Raw genomic sequence first — 26,380 nt, 5'->3', positions numbered from 1 at the left:
AAACACTCCTGAGCTAATCAAGGTCTTCATGATCACTAGAAAATCACAGATGGGTAAGTTTGACTAGGGTTTGACCTAAACTCTGTAGTGCTCCAGCCCTCCAGGGTAAGAAATGGGGAACCCTGAACTAACCCATGCTGAACTGGATGTTGTGGCTTACCCAAGAGGATTTGATTTACCAAAAAAATGAAAATACTGTCAGTCTTGTGTTGATCTAAACCTGTATTCTGTTGAACACAACAGAAGATATTTTGATAAGTGATGTATGCACACTAGGAGTTACTGACTCCTATAGTATTTTTTCCTACTATGGAAGTCAATGGGTACCATCATTTATCAAAATATCCTCTGAGGGTAAATGATGATAGAATTTGTATTTTTAGGTGACCTATTCCTTTAAGTCTGACCTGAACTGTCAGACAGCAAAGCTTGCAACTTTATCTGTTACTACCAAATACGTTACTCAACTGTTTGTTTCTAAGATAAAAAGGTACACATGCCAATTGTCTTTACAGATGCAGAAATAATTTTTCAAGTCCATAACTCTAGACTCTGTAACTGTTCTTTATAAGGTCTTGGTACTCACCACACTAGCTGCAAGTGTGAAGCCCTCCACTGCACAACAGAAAGGGCCACTCACCAACACGATAAAGAAGCTGTTTACTGTTACTCCTGCCAACTAGAAAGTGAAAGAGACTGGGCATGAGGGTGAGGTACAAACATAGTTTAATCCATTATACGCACAGTGGGAAAACATCATTTGTAGGCTATACGAGTGTTTGGCCTGAAGGCAGCTGTAAACAAAGAAACTCTCTGCACGTTCAGTATCATGGGCTGTCTCTAGGGGGCAGTACTCTGCTGTTCTCTAATGGCAGAAAAGTGTGCACAGATGGGCTTGTGGGAGTTTACCTATAGGGCGAGTACACTGAGGTCATTATAACCCTTCCTGGGGCCTCTTGGCACAGGGAAAGAGTAAAGAGAGGGAGGGACGAGTGGGGCCCTGGAGTCAAGCCAGCGGTGCCTGTGTGCATGTGTACATAAAGCAGTGTGTGTACTTGTGTTGGTTCAGTTTGATTATTTGTGTGTATGTGTATGAGACAAGAAAGACACTGAGGTTAATCTCATTAGACCAGGCGTGATGGAGAGAGGAAAATGAGATGGAGGAAAACCAAGTGAGGGGGGCTGGGGGGTGGCAGCAGAAGGTCTAAACAGGATGAAGGGATAGATTAGGGAAAGGAGGACAAATCTAAAATTAAAGTGTCCTTTTGGGAGACTCCAAGTGAGAAGACCGGCTGTGTTCCCATTGCACACACGCAACACACAGAGCTTCCCACGCAGTCTGAACAAACACGTCACCACACACTGGATGCACAAACATTGGCTTGCACGCACATACCCACAATTGAAATGACTTGGCACACATGTATATGCATAAAGACGCCCAAGAGAAAGATGGCCAACACACTAATTATGGACTTGGCAAAATTGCATGAAGTAACGCACAAAGGCTTTCTATAGTACAAACACACAGCAACTTATTATTTAACCAAACAGGTCACATATGCAAAACCTGCCAAGCAAAAAAATGCAGTATAACCTGATGGGTTGCATCAGGAATATAAACAGGAAAATGTAACCCTCAAAAAAGTCTCAGAGTCTTTGTAGTTAGGTTGTATTTTTGACATTTAAGAAATAATTATTGGAAGATCAATTTATAAGAGTGTATTCTAAGATTGCTTGGACACAGCAAGTGCGTGGGGGTGATGCATTCATTGCTCAGCAGGTTTAGTCAGACAGCAATGGTGTGTATTTTGAGCCTAGTACAGCAGCCCACCCACTCCTCTCTGTTTTCACACTATTTAAAGGCTTCTAGGATATTTCAGGAACTCTGGATTTAGCTTTTAGTAAGAACAAAAATAACCATGACACTGCAGTTCATTATTACACTCATGTCACTCCTCAGTTGCTCAGGGACACAATGAACATCAAAGAATTTGAGTGCCTATCATTCAGAACATTCTGTATGTGCTTGCCCTCTTTTGTGTTTGTTTGTTTATGATATACACTAATAATACAGAACATTGCAAAATTTAGGGTGCATATGGGAGAATTTGTGACACACATGCACACAATCTCAAGTGCACATTTTTACCTGTCAAATCAGCATTGGATAGCACCTCTCAAACTTTTGAAGAGTTGGGTTTAGCACCAATAGTCAATCATCTCGACCGTCTCTGTGGTCGTGGATCACTGTGGGGAAAACAGATGTATTGATCAGTGCTTTGATTTGGATTTACACTCATTTGTTTTCCCAATCTGCTATAACTTTGGCTTTATTCCAACCAGAAGGGTGGGGCAATACATAGCCAGGCCTTGCAGCTGTGCCATCACTCAACTATGATGGACAAGGTGTGAAAAAAGCCATTGCATTTTGTAAGACAAATTGTGTTTTGGGGGAAGGCAGTAAATAACATACACCAAAGCCTCAGGTAGGCCTACTTTGTTTTTCATGGTCTTGCACACGATTCGACTAGTTTAGAGTTTCTTAAAAGGGGCGCTACTGCCCCCCAGGGGGCTTTCAGAGGGCACTGGGGGGTGCTGGAAGCAAGATTTTTGAAAGAAGGGCATTTGCAAGTTTACACCAAAAATCAAGGCAAGACTATATAAAACTTTAAGGTGAGTTTCCCAGACAGGGTTTACAATTTAGCGCTACAATTTATTTACGTTATGCACACCGGACAAGTATGACGTCAAATGTGAACTGGTCGTATGTGCCTTGGCCTTATTAGTCGAATGCTTGGGTATGCCCTACTTTTTTATGGGAATTAGTTAGTGACTAAAATAATGCCAACCAATAAATGGCTTATATTCAAGCTTTTATGAAGTAGGCACCATTTGCCTAGATCTGCTCTGTACACAAAAGAGGCCACACAGCAGAGAAATAAAAAAAATATTTAAATCAACTAACTCATTTATTTGTATTTCTGTTACATATTCTTAAATGGTCAGTAATATGAAAAGGAACAATGACATGAAAGGAAATACTCCCTTGACCATTTGAAGCACTAGAAGCTCTTTGACAGTAGGCAGGACAGGAGTGAGTCTGTTTCTCACACACACAATAGCCAGAGTTATTGTGAGGAGGTGTCTAAATAAACAAGCCTGGTCCTATCACATGTGAAAATTTTGGCACGCACAGTTGTAGACTGACTGAATTGTTTTTACATTCTGAATGCACTCTCATGCTACTTCAAACTGGAATACAATGACAAATCAAACAGCTGCAGCGTCGTTTTTACAAGAAAACTTTTAGCTTTTCCACTAATAAGTATTTCTAGTAAAGTGAAAAAGATATCACTTCGAAACTGATTCATCTGATTTTGAACGAAACTTTTATTGAAGAAGGAGACAAACTGAAACATGCACATGACAGCTAAGCATGTGAGTATCTACAGTCTGACTGGGGAACTCCCAATAGTCAAACATGGAGAGGGCTTACCCCACACCCCAGACTCCGCCCCTCACTCTTTACGGTCAGGTGATCGCGGACGCCCACCATAGTGACAGCATCGGAAATTTCTCACAGAGTGCCGTCATTGATCTTTGCCATGATGTGTTGTGTTATAAGCACCATAATGGTGAACTGTAAAATCACATAGGGGTTTTTTCCTGTTTTACCAAACCGGGGAATCCGAAACTCATCGATGTTGATCCGACATCAGAGATGATTATAAAAATGCGGTTGTGGTTATTGGTTGTTTGCCAAGTTTTACATCTGCTTTGATGCTACAGCCAAATGGAAAATGTCACGAGTTTTTACACACATTAAAGGCGTTCAGAAACAGTTTGGAAGCGGTTTGTTTCTCAATAATTTTTGATTTAAGAACATACAGCAATCATATGATAATTAGAAAGTCCCCTGTTCACCCCACGTTGCCCCTCGGGTTGACAAAAATCCCCTTGACAACAAACATCAAAAAACTATTCCAGTTACTGGTTTGGTTCTGATCTGGTAAGTGTGACGACCAAACCAGCTGAAGGCCACGCTGTGGGTGTCTCCAACTAACCCTGTCTAATTAACCAAAATACAACCTCAAGGAAATTACCGTGTCAACTAACCAACCAACCAACCATACAGATAGACAGAGGTTTAAAAAAATAAAAAGTGAACTTGTTTCAGAACACTGATTGAATAGTGAATCACACTATAACAGGCAATATGGAAAATACTCCTAAATCAGATCTCGCACCCCAAAATTGCAATGTGTGTCATTATGAGTGATGTCAAACCTCAACGTGTCCCATCAGCTGCCCAATAAACTTTACAAAGCCAAAACGGCTAAATGTGTACGCATGTAAGGGCATAAAAATGAAATCAGAAAGTAGAAAACGTGAGAACAGATTGAAGAAACAAAGTTATTGGAAAGACCGCAGGGAAAATGGGAAAGCTGGAATGTTTCTCAGTGAGCAAAAGGAGCTGACGGAAGGGCCTGTGGGTGAGAATTCACATTTGGCCATTACATAATCCACCTCCGATAGAAATCTCACACGCACAAGCACGAGAAAACCCAACGTCATATTTGGATTGCGTCTTTTCCCTGCCTATGATGCAAGGCGGAGCGTCATGACGGCATCTCTGCTTTCCTAGCCAGCACTTGTAGCCTCCACAAAAACACACCCCCTCATGCGACACAGTGCACATTCAGATCCAGAGAGAGAGAGAGGGTTCAGCTCAGGACGCGCTGAATGCTTTCCATTTTAGTCTCTGCTGCATAATCAGCTGCATATAACTTTTGTGAAAACTTTTTACACCAACCTGCTAGAGACAACATTATAATAAACATTTACAACCACTTTCTGTCTTCCACAAATCTTGCCGGCTCCTGTGCTTCGTTTATGCTCATTTTTATTATGCCAAGATAAGCTTAAACATTATTGGTACCGATGTAGCATTGACTTTAAGCACTTATTATTGACAAATATTCTCAATTTAGAGTACATCAGAAGTGTTTAAAATCCTCAGAAATTAAAAATATACATTTATCGGACTATGAATGCCTTTTGCAGACAAAACGGTATTTCTGAATGGCCTGAGGCAGGGATTAAGCGGATTTTAAGCAAAAGTATATGATGAACGTATAATACGTGTCATCGTATTTTTGACAGAGGTGGCGTTTAGAGGTTTTTGCATCCAAGCTCCTCATATCTTCTCCAGATTCTCTTATTATGAGTAAATTGACATTTAGGTTAGCCTATACAAAATACTATCATTTTTTAGAATAAAGGAGGTGCTAGAAAAACCAACACCAAGGCAGGAACTGTTAGTCAATGAGATCTGAATCTTGAATTTAGGCTTTGGTCACGGTATGAGTCTATTTTAAGAGAAACTGATGCTTTTCTTAGTAACTCTAGTGGTGAGAGTAAATAATCAGTGTCAGGTGCTGTCATTGTGGTTAGTAGTACTGAGAAACACAGTTAGTCATTACCCTGTACGAGATGTAGGCCATTACTGACAATGATGGTAATCATAAAAGAACAATAAGCTCACCATGAGTACTTGTGTCACATCTTAAATGATCTAAAATTTAAAAGAGGAAGAAAGAATCAACACAAAAACAGAAAGTAAAAAGAAGCTGTGAAAAAAAAATCTGCTTTTGTGAATGTGCCAACATGTGACATTATTGAAAGCAGAACAAATAAAAAAAGGGGGCTATGATAAGACAGGAAGTGCAAAAGGAAGTGGGCCTCTCAAAAGAGATGAGGAAGAGTGTCTTAAAGGGACTCAAAGGAGCATGATGTAACTTCCTGTGGAACATACTCTTCTTTGTATTTATGAATGGTCCTTAACACAAGAATTGTTCAGATGTCAAGTTTGTAATTCCCATCTAAACACTGCGTAGTATGTTTGTGTCACTCAACTTGTGTAATCAACCTTCAGGGAAGAGTAAAACTTTTAAGGAACAGAAAAAGTTACTGGTGTACCAGCGTGTTACACAACCCAAATGGTCCAAATGGCAAAAAGATGAGTGTTGTGCATGCGAGACTGACGGTGACTCAGTGTGTGAACGTCTACTAGACATGAAAGTCTGGAGTGCGTCTACACGACCATCTGCGAGAAAACTTTAAATGTGTTCAGTTTCGCAGTATGTACGAAATGTCATTTTGAAATGTCAGGAAATAGTCTTTCATTATCTTCAGTGTTGTCAACGCTGAGTACCAGGAATGACTTTTGTCTTTGGTCATCAAAACATCATTTCTGGAACAGTCAAACCTTGATCATGTCTTTCTGTTTGTCTTATTAGCCCCCAAAAGCCCCCTCCTACATGTGTACTTGTCATTTCCCAGAAGCAAGTGCATTCAACAAAAACAAAAAACACACACACACCTGAGTGAGATGCAAAAAGGATAAAAGCACAAACAACGTGGATATTGGTTGCCATAGCAACTGGTTGCTGTGGCAGCACAAGGAAACATTAATGTCTGACTCTCAGAAACTTGGAGAGGGATCTAGGATGGTAAAAGACGTTGTTCGGAAACATGTCTGGTAATGGAATTTAAAACATCCCAAACAATTAAAATATGAGTTATTGACCATAAATATACTAAAGAGAGAGAGAGAGAGTAAGAGGAAGATCAAATGTGCTTGTATGTGCTTGTATGTGCATGTATCTGCTCGACTGCTTATTATACAAGAAAAACAATCCCTCCTCAGTCATGTCTCCCCCTCAAGTTATGACGCATGTCAGCGATCTGTGCCCTGCATCCTGGACACTCACTGCATCCAAAAAACATCTGACTGACTCACAAAAACATGACTGATCTTTTTTGTTTTCCACCTCTAGCTAACTTATTCTTTTCAACCCCTCCCACTTGATTTTCACTACCATCCCTTTCATTTACTCACTCTCTCTTTTCCCCTCACTTCTGGTTTTCTGCCAAAGTGTGAGATAACAAACCCGACAAGATGACACAGAGAAACGAATTCTGTATGGAAGAGTATGAGACTTATTTTCCTTTTATTTTGTCTCTAGGCATGAAATAACAAATACGATAAAGATAATCTCTCACACACTTTCTTTAGTGAAATTCCTCTTGCTACTGTACTTAACTTCCTTTTCCTGTCACCACAGACTTTCCTCACTTCATACTCTCCTACAACTGTAACAGCTCAGTGGAATGAATGAGGAGTATTTCACAACCTACGAGATCTTTTCATCATTAAGCCCGTTTTGAAAACCAGTACAACTACTCTCATGCAAGCAAGCCTGGCTCACTGCCACCATTAGCTAGTTTCAAAGGGCTAACAACATAAGTCTATGCTTACTAAGCACTCCAGCAAGCCCAATGACTTACACCATCACTCCCTCCTCCCCTTACAACACACACGGTATGTGTGACAGCTCTTTCATCACTCAATATTCACTTACACTTGAAAATTAAAGAGACACACAAAACTATATCTCAAAACAATTTCATAGGCGTTTTTGTGACTTGTGACGTTCTTTCACGCGGCTTTATATTGTAACAATAAAGGGAGGTGACGTCCCATTCATTCTCAAATTCAAATCAGCCGCTGATCTGCGGGGTAATACTGACACTCGCCGCTCGACTTCAAAGTGAAACCAAACAAGCCTCTGTTATTTTATGTCGGTCGTGCTAATTGATCGGAAGTCGATCTTCAAAGGAATCTTTCTGCCCCTCATATACACGTCTATTTACTTCAACGGGTGTTTATGGCGGCTCATAAAATGCAAATGACACCCCAAACGCTTTGAATCACTGTCGAATTCCCCGTAACGTAATCGATAATGTAATCTGAGCGTTAGCGCATCAAATCGTGTCCGTGTTATAGAGAAATTTCCGCTGTATGTTCCCTAAGCATCGGAATATGTATTTACGGCGAGAAAAACACCCCACCCCCAGGCATGGCTGCGGGCTTGTAGTAGAAAACGATGCAAATGACTTCCTTTCAGACAGTCGGGTTTAGTTCAGCGAGCGCAGACTAAAGCAATCCATTCAACTTTATGAGACTGGCCGTCTCAGTGGAGCCCTGCCCTCCAGTGTCAGACAAAGAGCAGCGGATCGAGTTGCAAACACACACGCGCGCGCATGCATAAATATGAGGTAAATGCACACACACAATAAACAACAGCGCGACGGGATTTTATAAGCTGATCTGTTACTAACTCGACCACTAATGTTAAACACACCCACGACACTACATTTGGCGAAAGACAAGTGTGTACATATAAAATAGCCTACATAAAAATCGCAACGTGTCCTGGTTTAGCGGTCCACTATTCTTTGTTTGGCACGGGTAGGCAGGGCTCAATTTCAGGGATGGGCTGAGTGAGGCGAGATGGGGCAGTTTACACAGCACAGCAAACCCAACCCCCTTCCTCCTAACACACGTGGGGATGAGACTCTACTACAATAATGAACACCTAAACAATTCTGCCTCTAATACCCCACTCAAGACTGACACTTATAGTACACCATCAAACATATGGTTACAAGTTGTTAAAAGAAACATTATACTTAAAACGATAAAAGGTCATTCATTTGTCCCAGGACATGAGTTGGTCAGTAATGAGTTAACGCGTGGGAATGAGCTCCGATCTTCCGGTCACCCTTTACTACAACACATTCATTCACACAGACTCTTACAATGACGTAATAAAAAGTGTAACTTTAACGTTCGGACATGGCAAATACACACGTATAGGGCAGTCACCTGGGTAATCAGACGGTTTAAAAACTTAACAGCTGACTTACCTTTAGTAGTAAAACTCGTCCTGCGAGACCAGCTTGCGCCTCTAGTCTTTGCTCCCAAAAGTTAAGAAGAGGATCTGTTGGAGAACAAACGAGGACTTATTTTAGTTTTCCGAGACGTCTTGTGCAGTGCACGAGAAAGGTGTCAATAGATATTATTTAATTTTGAGTGATCACATCACATTTAAAATGTAACAAGCAGCGTCGCGTCTAAAAACACGAGCTATAAACACGAGTGTGACAGTAAAACTCCTGTTTGTACCGGTGGTTAAGTACAGGACAACTGCAACTTCCCAGACGAGTGCAGAGGAATATACGAGTCCAACCCGGTGGAACGAACTCAATAATCCGCGTTTATTTCCTTAAATCCTCCGGTTCAAAAGCCAAAAGTCTGTTCTCTCTCCTATCCGAGGGCGTGTTGCTGATATTTAATGTTGTCGTTGCTTGGTTAGTCTTCTCTCACTGTAGCGAGCACAGAGCTCTGTGTCTGAGTTAAAGCAAGGATCAAGTTGCTATGAGCGGCGCTGGGTTTTTTAAAGAGACACCGCTCCGGCTGTGAGACCGCGCAAACACACAGGCACAGGCACGCATTCTCTCTCCCCCTCTCCTGTACAGAGCGCCGCCCTCGGGTGTGACGTCAGCACACGGCCCCGGAATTCCCTGACAGCGCACAGTGGCGCGTCTCCGCCTGCTTCCTCATTTTAAGGGGACTCGTGACTGTACTATTCGTACAAGCTCCTGGGACGACAGTTCCGCTTCTCAACTATGAATAAGTCTGAATACGATAATAACGCCTCATAATAAAAATAGAATAGGCTACGTAGGCTAAATAATACGATGTACTCAAGACTTACACCTCTGTTAATCCAGTGACGTCAGAAAGAACGTTATTCCACGTTATTTTATATATAGCCCAGAGACATTGAAATCAACAATTATGTAAACAACCACAAAATAGACTGGATCTCTAATATAGTCTAGAATAAAATAAACACACACAACCTCCACAGTGATTTATAGTTAGGATTCTTAAATAATAAATCGACTAATTTTAAACATTTTAGTTGAATGAAGTATGAAACAAGTTGATCAAACAAAAAAGTAAAAGTCAGATGTGGGCCAAAAAAACCAACAACTATAAATACCGAGATTAATACCGTAAATACCAAAAAGAAGTAAAAACAGCACAGAAATAACAGATGAATCATGAAAACAAAGATAAGCATGACATTTAACACGAAACTGCAACTGATTTCTATCTTCAAGGACTCAACAAATGTTAAGTTTTATAGAAACCTTTGGCATCTGACATGTGTGAATCAGGATGTTTCTTGACAAAGGGTGAGGACAGCATGGTACATCCAATCAGTCGACAGACGCTGTGTGTAAGTGTGATCACCAAGTTAAATTTAGCAAGGTTACATCAGCAGCAGCGAGACACTACAGGCTAGCCAAAACCACGGGTGTGTGTCACGAGAATCAAGCTTCTTGGACATGAGCGGAAGGACATATCATACACACTCACACGCATACACACACAGGACATGAGCTGCTCTGAGCACCACGCCACCAAACAAAACAGACAATAAAATCGACAGTAGCAGGTGTGCAAATCCAAACTTTGGGATCTAGCAAATAAACTAATATTACTATTCTTTTTGTATCGTTAGCAACCTGCTTTTGTGTGTATGGTGGGACTCAAAACAGGATACCAAACAGGACAAAGTGATATGACCACTGTGACTGAGGTGTGATGCCCTGTGATCTCTTCCACTCACACACCCAAACGCTCAGTGACCTCTTCCACCCACACATCCAAACACTCAGTGTGTGCTTATGTTACACTAATGCGGCTTTCTCGACGCGGTGTGCGCTGCGCTCGCCGCTGGGTTTAGCACAGCCAAGCCATTTGCGCTATGCTGGCCAGACCAAAGTAGGCAGAGTTTTAAAATTTTTAGTGGGAGTTCTAAACGTCAATTTCACGTAACTTAAGCTGTCTACCTACAACAAGCTACCTGACTTAAAACACACCTGACATGCCAACTTGTATTGATATGTGGTTCCATGACACAGCTTTTCTTCAGACGTCTCTATAGGAGCGTAAACTTGTATTATACAGCTCCGGAAATTCCGACACACACAGTACAAGCTTTTCGTCCATTTGGATTGGTGTGCTTGTTTCTATTGGCTTTGTGGATAATTGTCACATAGCGCAGCGCAAAAGTTAAACTGTTTTGAACTTTGACCCTGGCGTGATCCACAAGCCTTTGAAATGAATGTGTTTCATAGCGCAGCGCACACCGCGTCTTGTGTGAAAGGGCCAAACCGAACAGCTCCCGGACGCGTTTGACCCCCAAAGCTGGGTTCGTTTGACTAGTGTGAATGCTTTGTACCGCACCCGGGCGCGGTTTGGTTAATCAGGCCCTGGCCGGCTTGCAGAGGTGGGCTCGAGGGTGGTTGACTTGGACTCATAAAGTCCCAATGTGATTGCAAATCACGTCCGAGCGCAGTTCAAAAGGAGAGACGTCAATTGAAAGACACTCACCTTTATTTTTTATTTGTAAAAACTTTGTTGTAGGCTGTGTGTGTAGCCTAACGTGCACCTCAACAGAAATTTAGCAGGACGACCATTCTACGCGGACTGCAAAAGCTGTGATGTGTCCGCTAGAACCCCTCCTGTCAGTTAAAAAAAATCTGTATCGCATTTCTTCATACCATCGCAAGCGGAAAATGCTAAGAACAAAGTTGGGCCGAGCTGAGTGGTGATTTAACTCAATGTTCCTGTATAGCTCAGTGGGACAGCATTGCGTTTGCAGCGCAAAAGGTCATGGGTTCGAAATCAGGGAAAACAAAAACGAATAAAAATGTCAATGCACTGTAACAAAAAAAAACTCAAACTGCAACAAAAGATGCTGTCTATTTATCTCTATCTTTGCTGGTCTTTTAAAATCATACACAAAAGGCTTCTTCTTCTTTTGCGGTTGCACTTCCACTGTGGGTTACATGCGTGAACACTGCCTACTAGTGGCCCGCATGTGTAATTGCACGTCGACGCAGACAACGACGACACACAAGAGTATAAATGAAAAGCGTAGGACCTACGCAGAACTATAATGAGCCCTTTAGATGGTGAGGTCTGCTGTTTTGATCGCTTGGCTCTGGCCCTATAAACAGGGAGGGATGGAGCTTAATCCCCAGTTCTCACACATGGGCTAAATATACCAGCATTCCCACGAGCACAGCAGAATCCAGATCACACACATAGACGGAGCTAAAATAGACAGAACTGTCAGATGGGCAATGGCAGCAATTTGTGGTATGCATATTTATGCATAATATACATGTGGTCTTTAGATCATCATCCTGCTACCACGTTGTGGGCTTCAGTGAATCAGCACTGAGTAAGTAAGGTGCCACACATTGCTGGTTCATTCAGAGGGTTCACACCCACCTCTGCCCACATTAACCCAACGTTGACGGTTCAGTGCACTACGGTTCACGTTGTGTGTGTGTATAAGCCAGTTGATTTTGAAATTAAATGGCCCACACTTACATGCATCCCGTACAGTAGGGGGATGACAATCACACTTGAAGGACACTGTTCGTGTCACACTTGAGGGAGGAACATACTGTGTGATTTACACTCATCCAAAGGAGCCTTGGTATTAGTTTTTGACCCTATTCTCTCTCTCAACTGCTTTTTATTTGTCAGATAAAGCGGGTGCATGACTTATGACCTAAATGTCAAAGGGTCGCACCCCTGCAGGTAGACAGCTGCTCTGACTTTTAAGTTAAAAGCAGCCCTGCAGCAACAGCTGTAAAATCTAAGCATGTGCAAGCAGTGAAACCCATCGCAATTGTGCAAGTGGTGCTTGCAATGACAATATTATTTTTACTGCTCATGGTTAGGGTTAAGGATATAAACTAAACCCTAACAATATAAATTAACGGGGACATTTCACAAGACTTTTTGAAGATGTTACATAAGTCTGTGGTCTCCCCAGAGTGCGTATGTGAAGTTTTAGCTCAAAATACCATATAGATAATTTATAATTTAACATGTTAAAACTGCCACTTGTAGGTGTTAGCAAAAATGTGCTGTTTTGGGGTGTTTCCTTTTAAATGCAAATGAGCTGATCTCTGCACTAAATGGCAGTGCTGTGGTTGGATAGTCCAGATTAAGGGGCGATATTATCCCCTTCTGACATAACAGTGGGAGCCAATTTTCAATGAGCTTTTTTTCACATGTTTGCAGAGAATGGTTTACCAAAACTGTTTTGGGTTGTTCTTTTTCACATTTTGTAGGTTGATAAAAGCACTGGAGACCCAATTCTAATGGTGCATTCCCACCAGCCACGGTAGAGGCGGCAAAAACGTAGTTGGGTGCTTGAACATTTGAGTTCACTCGCTTCTTCGCGCGTGACATTCTAGTCATTCGAGACATTCACGCGGAAATTCGGGTCATGGGAGGGGCTTCTGCGACTTCGCTGAGACTCCGCTCGCTTCCTGTGATCACGTCACTACTACAGCAAGGTCCTAATTGTTTAATGCGGCGCGGAAATCCGCCAAAGTTCAGATTTTTCAACTTGTGCTTTTCCCGCTGCAACGCTCAATCCGCGGGTTATGCGCCATCCGCGGGTTACGCGCCACGCTTAACACATGTACCGTGCCGCAGGATGCCTAATCACGTCTTTGCATTGACTTAACATGTAAATCACTTGCGCTTGCCGCCTCTACCGCGTCTGATGTAAACGCAGCACTTAAACATGGAAAAAGTCAGATTTTAAACTTTAGTATGTAACTTCCCCCTAGTGCCGGTTCTACAGACCGCACAAATTGTGTGACTTGAGGAAAGGTATGCTATTCAGGGTTCCCACATCTTAGTTAACTTCAAATTTAAGGACCTTTCAAGGACTTTCCAGCTCCAAAAACCTCAAATTCAAGGACTAAATGTGGGGAAACACTTCCAGTGAGAGCAAGATTACATCGTGTTACCTTTTAAAAATAAATTGTTACAGTTCCCTTTCGAGGGAACTCGCGCTGCGTCACTGCAGTGACACTTTGGGAACGCCTCCAGGGGTAAGTGCGTCTGAATGTGTATATCAAATTCAACCAATGGTGAGGCTTAACGACAAAGAAAGGGTGACGCGGGAGCTAGGAAGTATATCGCTATCTGAAATATTGCCAAAGACGGCGTTACAGGGACGCAGGAAGTATGGCAAGGGAGACATAGCGTCTCGTTCCCTTCTCAGGGAACAACAGTTATATACGTAACCCAAGATGTTTTCATGTGTCAAACACAACTGCAAAAAAGCATTTTGGTATGAATCAACATTTGCATACAGAAGATATAAGCATTTAAAGTGAACAGTTTAGCATGTGTGCTTAAAAAGTCTAGAATTTTTATGATATTATCCTACACTACACAGGGAATAATATGGACTTTTTTTCAGAAAACTATCTATGTATGTATATTTTCAAAAACTTACCAGGACCTTGAATCTCCCCCCCCCCAGATTCACAAAATTTCAAGGACCCCTGGGAACCTTGGCTATTGTAACCCACAGTTTTTACTGGGAAAAACCCATATACTTGAGCAACCAACTAGAGCAACAAATCAACAAATTAGCGCCTGCATAGCAATGTCCTAGAATGCTAGCAGTGACTTTTGCATAGGCATGTGCCACATTTTGTTCAGAAAATGCTTTTGGAAACTAACTGGCAAGGATAATAATGCAATACAGCAAGCATCTGCATAAAACAATCTGACTTAACATCAAGACAGAGAGAGAGAGAGAGAGAGAGAATTTGTTAAAACCCTTGAACTTTACATTTGGTAAACCCTTGAATAAGTTGATATCTTTCAGGGAATCAAGCTCTGAAATCTCCAAGCTAACATCTAGCCCATCATTTTAAATGTCACTCTAAACCTTGACAGACTCCATGAGCTCAAAGGTCACAGTCAGGGGGAATTTACAGGGGTTAGATGAGAAAAGGCCAAAGACAGGACTAATCTACTCTCTGAAGGTGAAGAGAGGATTCAGGGGATTATATGAACACACAGACCAAACAAACATGAAAATGTGTGTCTGTAGGGGACAGCATGACACCCAGACTCAAAGCGATCATGAGGTCTGGTGCTCGGAAAGCGTGAAAGTGAAAGACAGAGCGTGAGACTGAAAACAAAAAACAAGAGAAGATTTTCATTCATCTAGCTTCCTCATTCAGGTGCGCACACACAGATTTCACAAGCTTTATTAATGGGGAACTCCACTTATATTAGATAATGATATTAAATGTACCCTACACCTAAACCTAACTCTCGCACAAAATATTGACACTATTGGAGGGCGAAATATTATTTTTCCGATTTTAGACATTTTCAAAAACGTGACCTTGTTAAACTTGTACATGCTTGCACACACACTTACTGAAAACTTGGCTTACTCAACACACATCAAAGCTTTGTGACTCAACACATCTCGCCCCATTTCACACACAAACTGTCAATAAAATATCCGAAATGTGCTAACTCAACACACAGAAGAGTGCCATCATTGAACCCACTGTAATGTATTTACAAATAATTCTAATGTACACATCGTGTGATTAAGAAAACAAAGACGATAAATAAAGACGACACACTAAGTTTATTTTTTAGTTGCATTTAAGCAGAACCAAACACAACATACTGACCTACTACAGCGACACACTTTAGCACTACCTCACTAACCCAGAAAACCGGTTTTGCCATTTGTATTAGAGACACCTGCCACTTGCCACTCACGCGTATACATACACACCCGAAAAGCCTGGATTAGTGAGGACCTTTCCTAGATCCAAGGGTTTTTGTAATAGGATAATGATTCACCCTGAACCTAATTTGATTTGGCCAGTTTATGTGTCGATTCAGACATAGAAAACATCATTCCTTATTAGTATAAGAAAACGTACTATTCAACACACAAATTATTCAAAGTAAAAAATTATTGCCACCGGCGTTGCTCAGACTTATGCCTGATTAGCTATTGCCAAAACTATTTGGTAAAACAGTAACTTCAGTTTTACAAAAATTTCAACCCCTGAGGGCCCTGGACAGCAAAAAACTGTGTCACAGATTTACAGTATTAACCTGTGTAACAGAGCAGTTAAGTTATATCACTTTGCTTACCTAACCAAACTTGTTACCACGCCTGCTACCAACACTTTGTGAAACCGACCTGCATGTTCACACTGCTGTGTGCAAGCTTGTTTTTGCGTGAATTGTATAAAATTTTTCTGATAGTTAGTCACATATGACTCAGAGCACCTCTTCGTGTTTGGACAATAGTCCATATACCCCAGTACACACACGAAGACACCTACATAAGCAAGGGCAAACAACTAGATTTTCATTAGGGCTGTCAGCGTTAACGTGTTAACGCATGCGTTTAATTCATTAATCATTAACGCAATTATTTTACGTAAAAAATGGCAGCACCGCGCCCGGGCTTGATTCGCGGGCTGTGGGTATGGGGTGTGTTTTAGTGGTGCGCGGACCGTTTGGCGTGTGGAGGAGTACCAAGGCTTTGTCATTCAGTGCACCAACCAGTCTGCACAGAGTTGCATCGAGACAAATACGCACACGCAGAGCTCTGACCGTTACATAGTTGTTTTATCAAAGCATCTGTCAAAGACGAACACACCTCTTGACTGCCTTTCGAGACACCAAGGAATTTTAAGTTTACTTCACTTTATATTTACTTTGGGGCATAAAATAAATGATGTCACAACATTTTCATGATTACTCTCACAAACAGGGTGTGAGTAACCTTATAAAAAATGTAATCGATTGACAGCCAAAAAGCCATAGATGAAAAAGCACGATGCTTGGGTGTTGGGGTAGTTGCCAAGGTGCTGCTGTAGAGTTAAGATGGTCTGGGTGTTTTGTGTGTTTTATTGATGGTACTAGACAAAAGTGCTGGATAAGTCTTAATCAATCAGATTAAGGCAATAAGTTAAAGGAATAGTCTACCCATTTTCAATACTAAAATATGTTACCACCCCAACCAAGAATTGTTGATACATCCCTCTATCATCTTAGTGCGTGCACGTAAGCGCTGGAGCGTGCTGTGACGCTTCGATAGCATTTAGCTTAGCCCCATTCATTCAATGGTACCATTTAGAGATAAATGGTACCATTTAGTGACCAAACACATCAACGTTTTTCCTATTTGGGACGAGTGGTTGTGCGAGCAGGTTTGGTGGTACAAAATAAAACGTAGCGCTTTTCTAAGCGGATTTAAAAGAGGAACTATATTTTATGGCGTAATAGCAGTTTTGGGAGTTTTTCGACTCGGCGCAGTAACACCCTCCCTCTCCCATTATGAGAGTGAGAAGGGGAGCGGACTTTTCAGGCTAGTCGAAGTACTCCCAAAAGTGCTATTACGCCATAAAATATAGTTCCTCTTTTAAATCCGCTTAGAAAAGCGCTACGTTTTATTTTGTACCACCAAACTTGCTCGTATAACTACTCGTCTTAAATAGGATAAACTTTGATGTGTTTGGTCACTTCTAACTTTATCTCTAAATGGTAGCATTGAATGAATGGGGCTAAGCTAAATGCTATCAAAGCGTCGCAGCGCGCTCCAGCGCTTACGTGCACGCACACAGATGATAGAGGGATGTATCAACAATTCTTAGTTAAGGTAATAACATATTTTAATATTGAAAATGAGTAGACTATTCCTTTAACTTTTTAAAATGTAATATAAATGCGGTGTAACTTGGTACTGAACCCATGACCTTTGCTAACACCATGCTGTATCTGTTAAGCTACAGAATCTGCTATTGAGTTATATCAGACATTGAGGTCAAAGCGTGATGTTTGCGTGTGTCCGCTTTATTTGTTTTGGTCTATCAGGTCCCTGCCCACTAGTCTGTCTGCGTCCCTGTGGCTGCGATTGAGATCAGTTCGTGCGAGTAGGCGTGCAGGGATGTGGGCGGGTGCAGAAACTGTGGCGAAGGTTTGGTTAAGTGAACTTTTACCACACAACTTATGAAAAGGTCAGATTCAGCCATGTATGGTTGTGAAATTTACCCACATGCAAACCTGTACCCACACATGCGCTATTGTCTAAACAGTAACCGACAAAGCCAAGAGAAAATCCCTAACACTGGCTCTTCTCAAAGTATCTGGGAGTGCATGCGCATTGAAACTCTTCATGAATATTTTAAACATCTTCAAACATCTGTCAGCCATTCAAGAGGGTTTGGTCTAATTCTCAAACATGCAGTCGACCACATAACAGTAGCGAGTTGGAGAAACACTCCCAAAACTATAAAAAAACCTTTCCATCTACATCCACAGACTTAACAACAACCAGACCAGACAGTCTCTTTTGCATACACTTCAATGCAAACAAGAGACAAGAACAACAGTCTAAGACTAGGTACCAACAAGTTGAGATAATCAACAAACAGGCCTATACATGCTTCTTCACCTTCTCCGTTACAACACCTCACAAATAATTCTTAAACCCAGGAGGCATTAACTTCTTGTGTAAATCCATCTCACAGTTGAACAGATCTGAGATCAGCAGGACTTTGGGCATTTCTATGGTAACTTCAGTTCCTGCAGTCTTAAAGCCCCCCGGTGTAGACGTCTAGACAATGCAAGCTATCATTAACACCATCTCAAACGTGTCAAATATAGTCTTTAATGATAACTAGCTTTACTACTCTGTCAAAAACTTCTCCAGTGCTTTGTGTATGTGTTACCTGTAAAACAGCAATGTTTATCATGTCCCCAAAGAGTAAAGGAGGATAGCGGCAGACATGAGGGTCTGAACGTTTTATAGTCTGTATTTCAGTGTCTGTTGGCAACATATTTTGTTTAGAGTCTAAATAGCTACTGTCATGAGCACTCAAGCAGTTATATACCCAAACATAAATAGGCATGTTTACACCAAGAGCAGAACACAAAACATATAATATTCACAGTGGCAGTGAAATTAATATTTAGCTGTATGAATGGAGAAGAAATGTTCCCAGGTACTACAGGTGGTGCAATGCACCTTTCAGATAACCTGCCATGCACCATAAACCTAAAAAGTGCGAAACAAAAGACTTTTTCACACAGAGATTACGGAAAATACACAGAAAATGCGTCCAGGAAGATTAGATTTTTGGTTTATTCACACTGCCAATGATTTTCCGAACTATGTGCATGCATTCACACACATACCGTAAAGATCCTGTAAAAAGTGTCTAAGCGTAAAGATCCTGTTTTCCACAGCGTCTAAAATTTGCCAATTATCTGTGATATATCTCCTGAGAAAACACGTGTGTGCATTTTAGTTTATGACAAGGTCATAAGGAGCGCGTGATGAGCTGTTCTGTCATGGTGGTGAATGATCTCAGCTTCAGCGCGGATAGTGACAAGCTCCCTGATCTCTGCTTCTTAACGTCTGGTTGCGATGACATGCGTGTCCTCTATTGTAGGGTTGCAGCGGTGACAGAATTTTCCCACTGGTTAATCAGCGCGTGACAAACCTGGTGATACCGGTATCACCGGATGGGAGGGGCTTATAAATGCGCATGCAGTTGTGCGCATTTTACTTTCACTTTTGAATTACGCAACTGTTTAAATGCAGCGCTTGCGTACGCTGCTTTAAATCGCGTATGAATTTGCGTGCAATGCGAGTGCAACAGCTGGTTTAATTAAGTGCTTGAGTCAATGTGCGCAAGTAATTCTTACAGAACCCGCCAGTCCCAAGCAGAGCAACACCGGCTATTCGATTCCCAACCCTAGCGTCCTCACCCTTAAGGCATTGTTTATGCATCTTGTCTGCACAAAATGCTTTCCGTGTATGTTACTAGGTCCTCTGTACAGGAGTGAACCCAGAACATTTACGGGACTTTGGTTTTTGTGTTCACACAGAAACCAAAGTGCTGAATGGGGTTAAAGCCAAACACTGCTTAAACACTTTTAATCAGCCAGGGGAGAAAAGGACAATGAACAAGCAAGTAAATTTCTGCATCTGGATGAAATTTTGTCAGTAGTGATACTAGTTTTACAGGAATACCATCTTTACATTTACTCTCGATTGTTGTGAATATGTACTCTGCGTGAACAGGCAGTTTGACTCTCGGCGAATATGATTCATGTAAGTCATGACTAATGTAATATGAATGCAAAACAACAATTCACACAATTAGTTTTAAAAATGTGTGTGCTGCACTTAAAGTGACACTTTGTAGTTTTTCAATCTTCATAATATTTTCAAGACCCTTGTGATGGTACATCGACTTAAAATAGGTTAAATGACTTGTCTACCATAGCCTGACAGGGTCTGTATTGCTTTTACTCGTACTTTTAAACTTGAGGTTTCGGGTAGTAACTCGAGCACAAAACAAAAACCTACAAAAATCTGCTTTACGGCATACGTCACTTCCTCAAATTCAGACGTGAGAGCGCAACTATTTATTTTCCTGATGTTTTTGTCATGGCCGAAGCAGCAACTAAGAAAAAGAACCCAAGGTTTTGTCGGAGGAGACCAGAAAGAGAAAACGGGAAAGTGACAGAATAAAAAGAAGGACGAAGATCAATTATATTGGGCCAGCGTTTGTTCGCTGGCATGAACTAAAGAAGGAGGAGGGGTTTCTGACCGATGCTGACTTGGCCCTCATGCTTTTGTACAAGTAAGTATGTTATATTGCTTGCATATATAAGTCCTGTCTGGCGCTCGAACGCTATTTTTTTACGTGAATTTTACTGGAGGCTACTTGGAGAGTTTAGAGAGAGACTTATATCACGTGACATTGTGGCACGTGGTGGCGTCATGGACCTAGCACACGGGCGATCCAAGTTCGATTCCCCTGTAAGTCAATATTTTTTAAATATAAACTTTAACCAAGCGTCCTCCGTTATAACTGGCTTGAAAACGTGAGCTACACGATCTTTTGGCATTTGAAATAAAATAAAACCCATGAAATTATATTCAGATGACATGCTGGAAGGCACACTTTGAGACCTAAAGAGTTGTCTTCTTTTCCTTTGCGACAGCCACTTGCCACTTGTGGCCTCTGGTGGCGCTAGACGTGAAAAATACATGTCTAGCACCCCCTAGTGGGCAAAAAGTTCTTTAAAATGTATTTTGGGGACAAGTGATTTGAGATGTGCTCATTTGTACAAAAACTTACAGAAAACTTTTTGCATTGTAGTCTATAGTAATTATAATGGTGTTTATGTTTAAAAATTTAAGGTATGTTCCCAAAGTAAATGTTGGCATATATATGCGTACAGTGGGTACTCTAACACAATAGGGTCTATATGAATGTACCTGTATTGTGAGCGTGCATGTGGGGGGGCTTAGTCGTGCATTCATCACTATTCATCCATCTGTTCATACTCTCATCACATTCACACTAAAAATGACTCACTGAATAGTTTAAACTCACATATGATTCACACATGCTGTCTTTAAACCAACGCAAGACCACACACACACACACAAACACACAAGCAACAAACCTACTGACAAGTAACAACGTGCTCACACAACTTCTTTCTTAAACAGTGGGAAATCGCAGCCCACTGGTTAGAGATTCGGGCTTGTAACCCAAGAGTTGAGGTTGCGACTGAAGTGCCCTTGATTAAGGCACCTGTCCCCCATTGCTCCCAGTGTAAGTGTGTGTGTATTCACGAGTCACTAGATGGGTTAAATGCAGAGGTCACATTCCAAGAATGGGTAACTATTATATGGGTCATTACGTCACATTCACACCAATTGAAAGGATTGAGATTTGTGTGCTTGTATAAACACTGGGTCAAGCTCAAGGACAAACAAAAACACAGTGTAATGCACAATGCACGTGTGATTATAAGCTTAACCTCAGAAAGCAGCTAGTAAAGATTTGGATGATTCTAGGAGGACAAAAGATTTGATTTAGTTTTGACTGAAAAGTAAAGAGACAGTTTATATGCTAATATCATACAAGACCAACAAAACGCAAAAACGCATCAGCTGACAGGAATGTATGTATCTGACATTTTCAGGTCAGGTTAATGCAAAAAAAAAGGTTTGTATTATTTACTATCCTAAATACATCTATGTTTGTGTGCGCTATATGTGTGCATGTGTAATGTTACATTATTAGTTATGCGGGTTTGTCTTGTATATGCCTTTGTGTATTTGTATGTCTACATTAATGAGTTGTAGTGACCTTGTGTGCAAACGTGCAGGTGTGTTCTTGTATTTGTGCATATATTTATGTGTGTGTGCAGAGACGGTATCATTGAGGCAGAACTCAATCTGTTCCACACCTGTCTGTCTCTCCCTGGGGGAGGAGCCTCGGGCTACAAACACACCCCCACATTAACATACAAAAGCCTTCTGCGCTAGTATCTCTCTCGTCAATCGCACATAAACGCGTATACACCAAAATATGTTATGCATGTGGGTGCATGTGTTTAGCTGGGTTGCATGTACTACGTTTAGTTCTTACATGTATATGCTTTTAAAAACATTGTGTATCAATGTCATCTAAACATACATACATACATACATATATAATTGCATCTACTGTGTGTATGTATATGTAAGAACAGTTGTAAAAAAGAGAGAAAAACATGAGAAAATAAAGAAAGACAGTGCTTGTGGGAGGGAGGGGGAGGGTTACTTTGGGACGGCAGAACCCAGTGACATGACACAGATGCACTGATGCTGAGGAGGGGGGGGGGCAGGGCTGGAGGAGGGGTGTGAAATCACACTGCTGTTCTATTTATTCTCGACCAGAGCACATGAACGCTCACACACACACATATACACACACTTACACATACACACAGCAGGGGACGCCACTATAGCTGCAAGCAAATGGCTCCACATAAACATTCAATGAAAGCAACATCCACAGTTACCACTGATGGTGCTAAAAACAAATGGGATCAGCTTTACACACACAGCTCAGATGACTCCTGCACCTGCTGGACTGAAGGTGGTCCCATGACGTTTACGCCAGCTCTCATGTACGTGGAAGAGAATATATTGAGCATCTAAACCTCCCAAAACCCTCCTTTCTAGCTCTGTTTTGCAAAGTGTCTGACCTCTATAGATATATTATGCTTTAGAAAAATGATAATACAACATCACAAGGATTAAAACAGACCCTGATACAAAATCACACACTTATACAAAAAAAGAGAAACAAACTTGTACTAACACATTTAATTAGAAGAATAAGGACGGAACTGAGACAAAGATGCCATACTACCATATGACCCAAACAAAAGAGTCATAAGCATGCATTACACATTCATATACTAGTAAACCAGCTGAATTAGCTCCAGAAATTACACAAGACAGAAACAAGAAGAGCGAAAAATCAATTAAAATAAACAATGACATTGACTGCAACCGGACACGCACATACACACGCACGCACACAGGGGTCGTCTGCACATGCTCCCTCATCTTCAAGAAATGGATCAGGTTGCAGGAGTGTAAAACACACAGCAGAGGCAGACAAACACACAGAAGCCCTGTCCACACTTGGTATTGAAATGCGTTTTGGTCGATTGAGCCCTTTTCACACAGACATTCTGGAAAATACACGGAAAATGCATCCTGGATTTTTCAGGGATCGTTTGATTTTTTGTTCATTCACACTGCCAATGATTTGCCGTCATCTGCAAGGTCATGGAAAGACACGTGACCTGTTTAAAGTCCTGGACTATCTTTGGGGCTGTTTACACTTGGTATTAAGATGTGTTTTCATCGATCGGATCACAAGTGGACGAGAGAGACACATAACGTTTACACCTGGTATTTAAATGCGTCTCTTTTGTCCACTTTCGACCGCTTCTGTGCTGAATACTATGAGGGGGTGGTCTGTGAGACGGTGGGCAAGTCTCTCTGCTGTCATTCAAACCCGAGCGGGAGTAATTATGAGTTTATATGGACGCAAACTAATATTATGTCGGAGTGCACTGCTTGTTTAGCAAGTAAACATGCTGCACAGTGTTTTGTACATGAGTATGTAAGAGCTTTCTTTGAATTTTCAGCGCAATTGATGAAATAGGATCGCGCAACTTTCACACGCTTTCAAAACGAAACTACGGAGATCAGTCGCTTAGTTTTATCAATGAAAGGCTAAAAATAACGCTGTTCACCGAATGTTCACGCCAGAAGTCAAAAAAGACGTAAAACTTGTGTTTAATACCTCAGATTAGATAAATGGGCGAAGAGAAGGCAGTCGCGTGTGGCTGTTCGAACGCATTCAACCACATGTGCGTTCCGCAACTCGAAAGCGATCTGATCGAAAGTGGTTTCGACCTCCTCTAGATGTGGTTGAAAGTAGTTGAAAGTGGATGAGCTCAAAACGTTTTGAACACGTTTACACTTGGCATTAACTTCGTCCACTTGTGATCCAATCCAAGAAAACGCGTGTTTATGCCAAGTGTAAACAGCCTCTTGCAGCATCTGAAGTTTGCATATTATTTATTATTTCTGTCTCCAAAAACCACTCGCCCGCATTGTTTATGCGTCTCATTTATCATTTCCTGATAACTGCTTCAATCTAGCGACATCAGGGATCCAGACTGCCACCAAAATTTGAGTGTGTGCCACTGAATTTTACATCCAGTCGCACATGTGCGACCAGTAAATTTGACTTTTTTTTTGTGATGTGACACTGAATTTGAAAAGCGCACATTGTACTTTCTGCATCTATCATTAAAGTATTTATTAGAAATACAGTGGAAATTAGTAGAAATGTTAATATTGATTTACAGTGTGTGCCCCTAAACTTTCTGGTTGCGCCCCTAAAATTTTCAGTTGGGTGCCACCGTGCCCCTAGTTAAAAAAATGAGTCTGGAGCCCTGGACATTTCTCGTCGTGAATGTTGATACGCATGTAAATCTCTCGTTTTAAATAGCTGAACCATAACTTTTGTTGTGATGATGCGCGCTTCCTCACTACAACACGCCCATTACCGCATTGTTTCAGCTTCTTCTTCACACAGAGGGTTTTCTGTGTATCTTACTAGGTCCTCTTTCCGGCAACGATCCCAGAAGATTTACGGGACGTGTTTGCGTTCACACAGAAGCTTGTTTGGCAATTTTAGGGATATTTTCTTGAAGGTCTGTGCGAATGGGGTTTGGATCACAAGTGGATGGCGCTAAACACAAGTGTAAACGGGGCGTCAATTGTATGACATAGATCTTAAGAGGAGTGCGTTAATGCCACAATTACACTTGTTTTGACCGCAGCAGGTAGCCTATTTTGACAAAAAAAGGTAAATATGTTATCATTTCTTTAGAAGAATTGCGGAAACTTACTTTACTGTTTTTATTAGTACTACAGCTGTTGCCAGCCTTTCAGATGGGATGCGGAAGTGGCAAGTGTCTAGTTCATTTTCAACAGGAGACATGGGGATAGCGGCACAATGCAGGTGGTTTTACAAGTGTAGTGGAGGCGGTCTGAACAGTGCTCGTGCATCCAAAATCCTGCCCAAAATGCTTTCGCTTTGGGGCATGTTGTTTTATTTAATGTATAGCACGACTTCGAAACTAATGTTTTCACCCTGATTGCGTTTCCTTTTCTTTTGACTGAAGTTTACAAACTAAACACTTTATTGGTGCCATCTACCACCTAAAGTATATAGCAAATGTTCAAAACAAACTTAGATAAAACACATTTAATGTAAATCAGACATGATTTTAGCTTGGTAATCACCAGTTCAACAAACTGTCAGAAATGTAAGTCACAATCTTGGCTTGCCTACTTTCTCCACGATTGGCTTTTACCCAGCATTTTTCTTTTGATTTTTGCATATAGTAGAGAAACGTCCAACCTTTTTGCTGCTCTTCACTGCATTTAACACTTTTTTTGCTCCGCTGTCAGTCCCATAATTCACCACGCGAGCGTGAAGATCAACTTCCATACGAATTAGAAAATCCTACACTGTAAAAACACTTTGCTGCCTTAAATTTTTTTGTTAAATTAACACAGATTTACAAGTCATATCAACAGAGATTTGTTGTTACAACTTATAAAATATAGTTGAGAAAAGTCAACTTAATTTTATAAGTTATAACAACTCACCTGTAGTTATAACAACTCATCTCTAGTCAAGATAAACAATAGTAAGTTGAAATGACTTGTAAATCCGAGTCGATTCAACAAAATATTTGTATTTTTTACAGTGTAACTACGCTACGCTACTCGCGCCAGTTAATTTTTTTTTGTGAAATGCAGCTGCAGCCATGTAAACTTTAACCAATTATTGAAAGGGATACTTCACCGATTTAGCATTCAGCTTTGTATCTGTAGAAACCCGGCAGTATTACTGAATGACCATGTTTCCCTCCCTCATTTCCCCCTGAGAGGAGAGATATCTGCATTTTGGTTCTCCAAAAAAGTCCTCCGATGATGTAATATGACGAGTTTTGCATCATCGGAGGACTTTTTTGCAGAACCAAAATGCAGATATCTCTCCTCTGAGGGGGAAATGATGGAGGGAAACATGGTCATTCAGTAATACTGCCGGGTTTCTACAGATACAAAGCTGAATGCTAAATTGGTGAAGTATCCCTTTGAACAGATTATTAACAACCAATCACAAA

At 41.2% G+C, this 26,380-nt stretch overlaps 1 protein-coding gene across 5 annotated transcripts in view; it reads right to left on the bottom strand.

Moving 5' to 3' along the window:
- Positions 1-26,380, bottom strand: part of kdm6ba (lysine (K)-specific demethylase 6B, a) — a 108,490-nt gene that overhangs the window by 18,352 nt on the left and 63,758 nt on the right. For 3 of the 5 annotated variants that reach the window (XM_055198249.2, XM_055198219.2, XM_055198232.2), the window contains 3 exons: positions 8,776-8,849; positions 2,153-2,250; positions 587-679 (listed from right to left, as the gene is read on the bottom strand). The gene's annotated coding sequence lies outside the window, so the exon portion shown is untranslated. Of the gene's footprint in view, positions 1-586; positions 680-2,152; positions 2,251-8,775; positions 8,850-9,034; positions 9,440-26,380 lie in introns of those variants that run through there. The other 2 variants (XM_055198225.2, XM_055198240.2) reach the window with 2 other exon arrangements.

The sequence above is a fragment of the Misgurnus anguillicaudatus genome, chromosome 21 (genome assembly GCF_027580225.2).
Source record: "Misgurnus anguillicaudatus chromosome 21, ASM2758022v2, whole genome shotgun sequence".
Classification (NCBI taxonomy): domain Eukaryota; kingdom Metazoa; phylum Chordata; class Actinopteri; order Cypriniformes; family Cobitidae; genus Misgurnus; species Misgurnus anguillicaudatus.
Note: the sequence above shows the minus strand (reverse complement) of the source record. Positions and strands in the feature narration are given on the sequence as shown.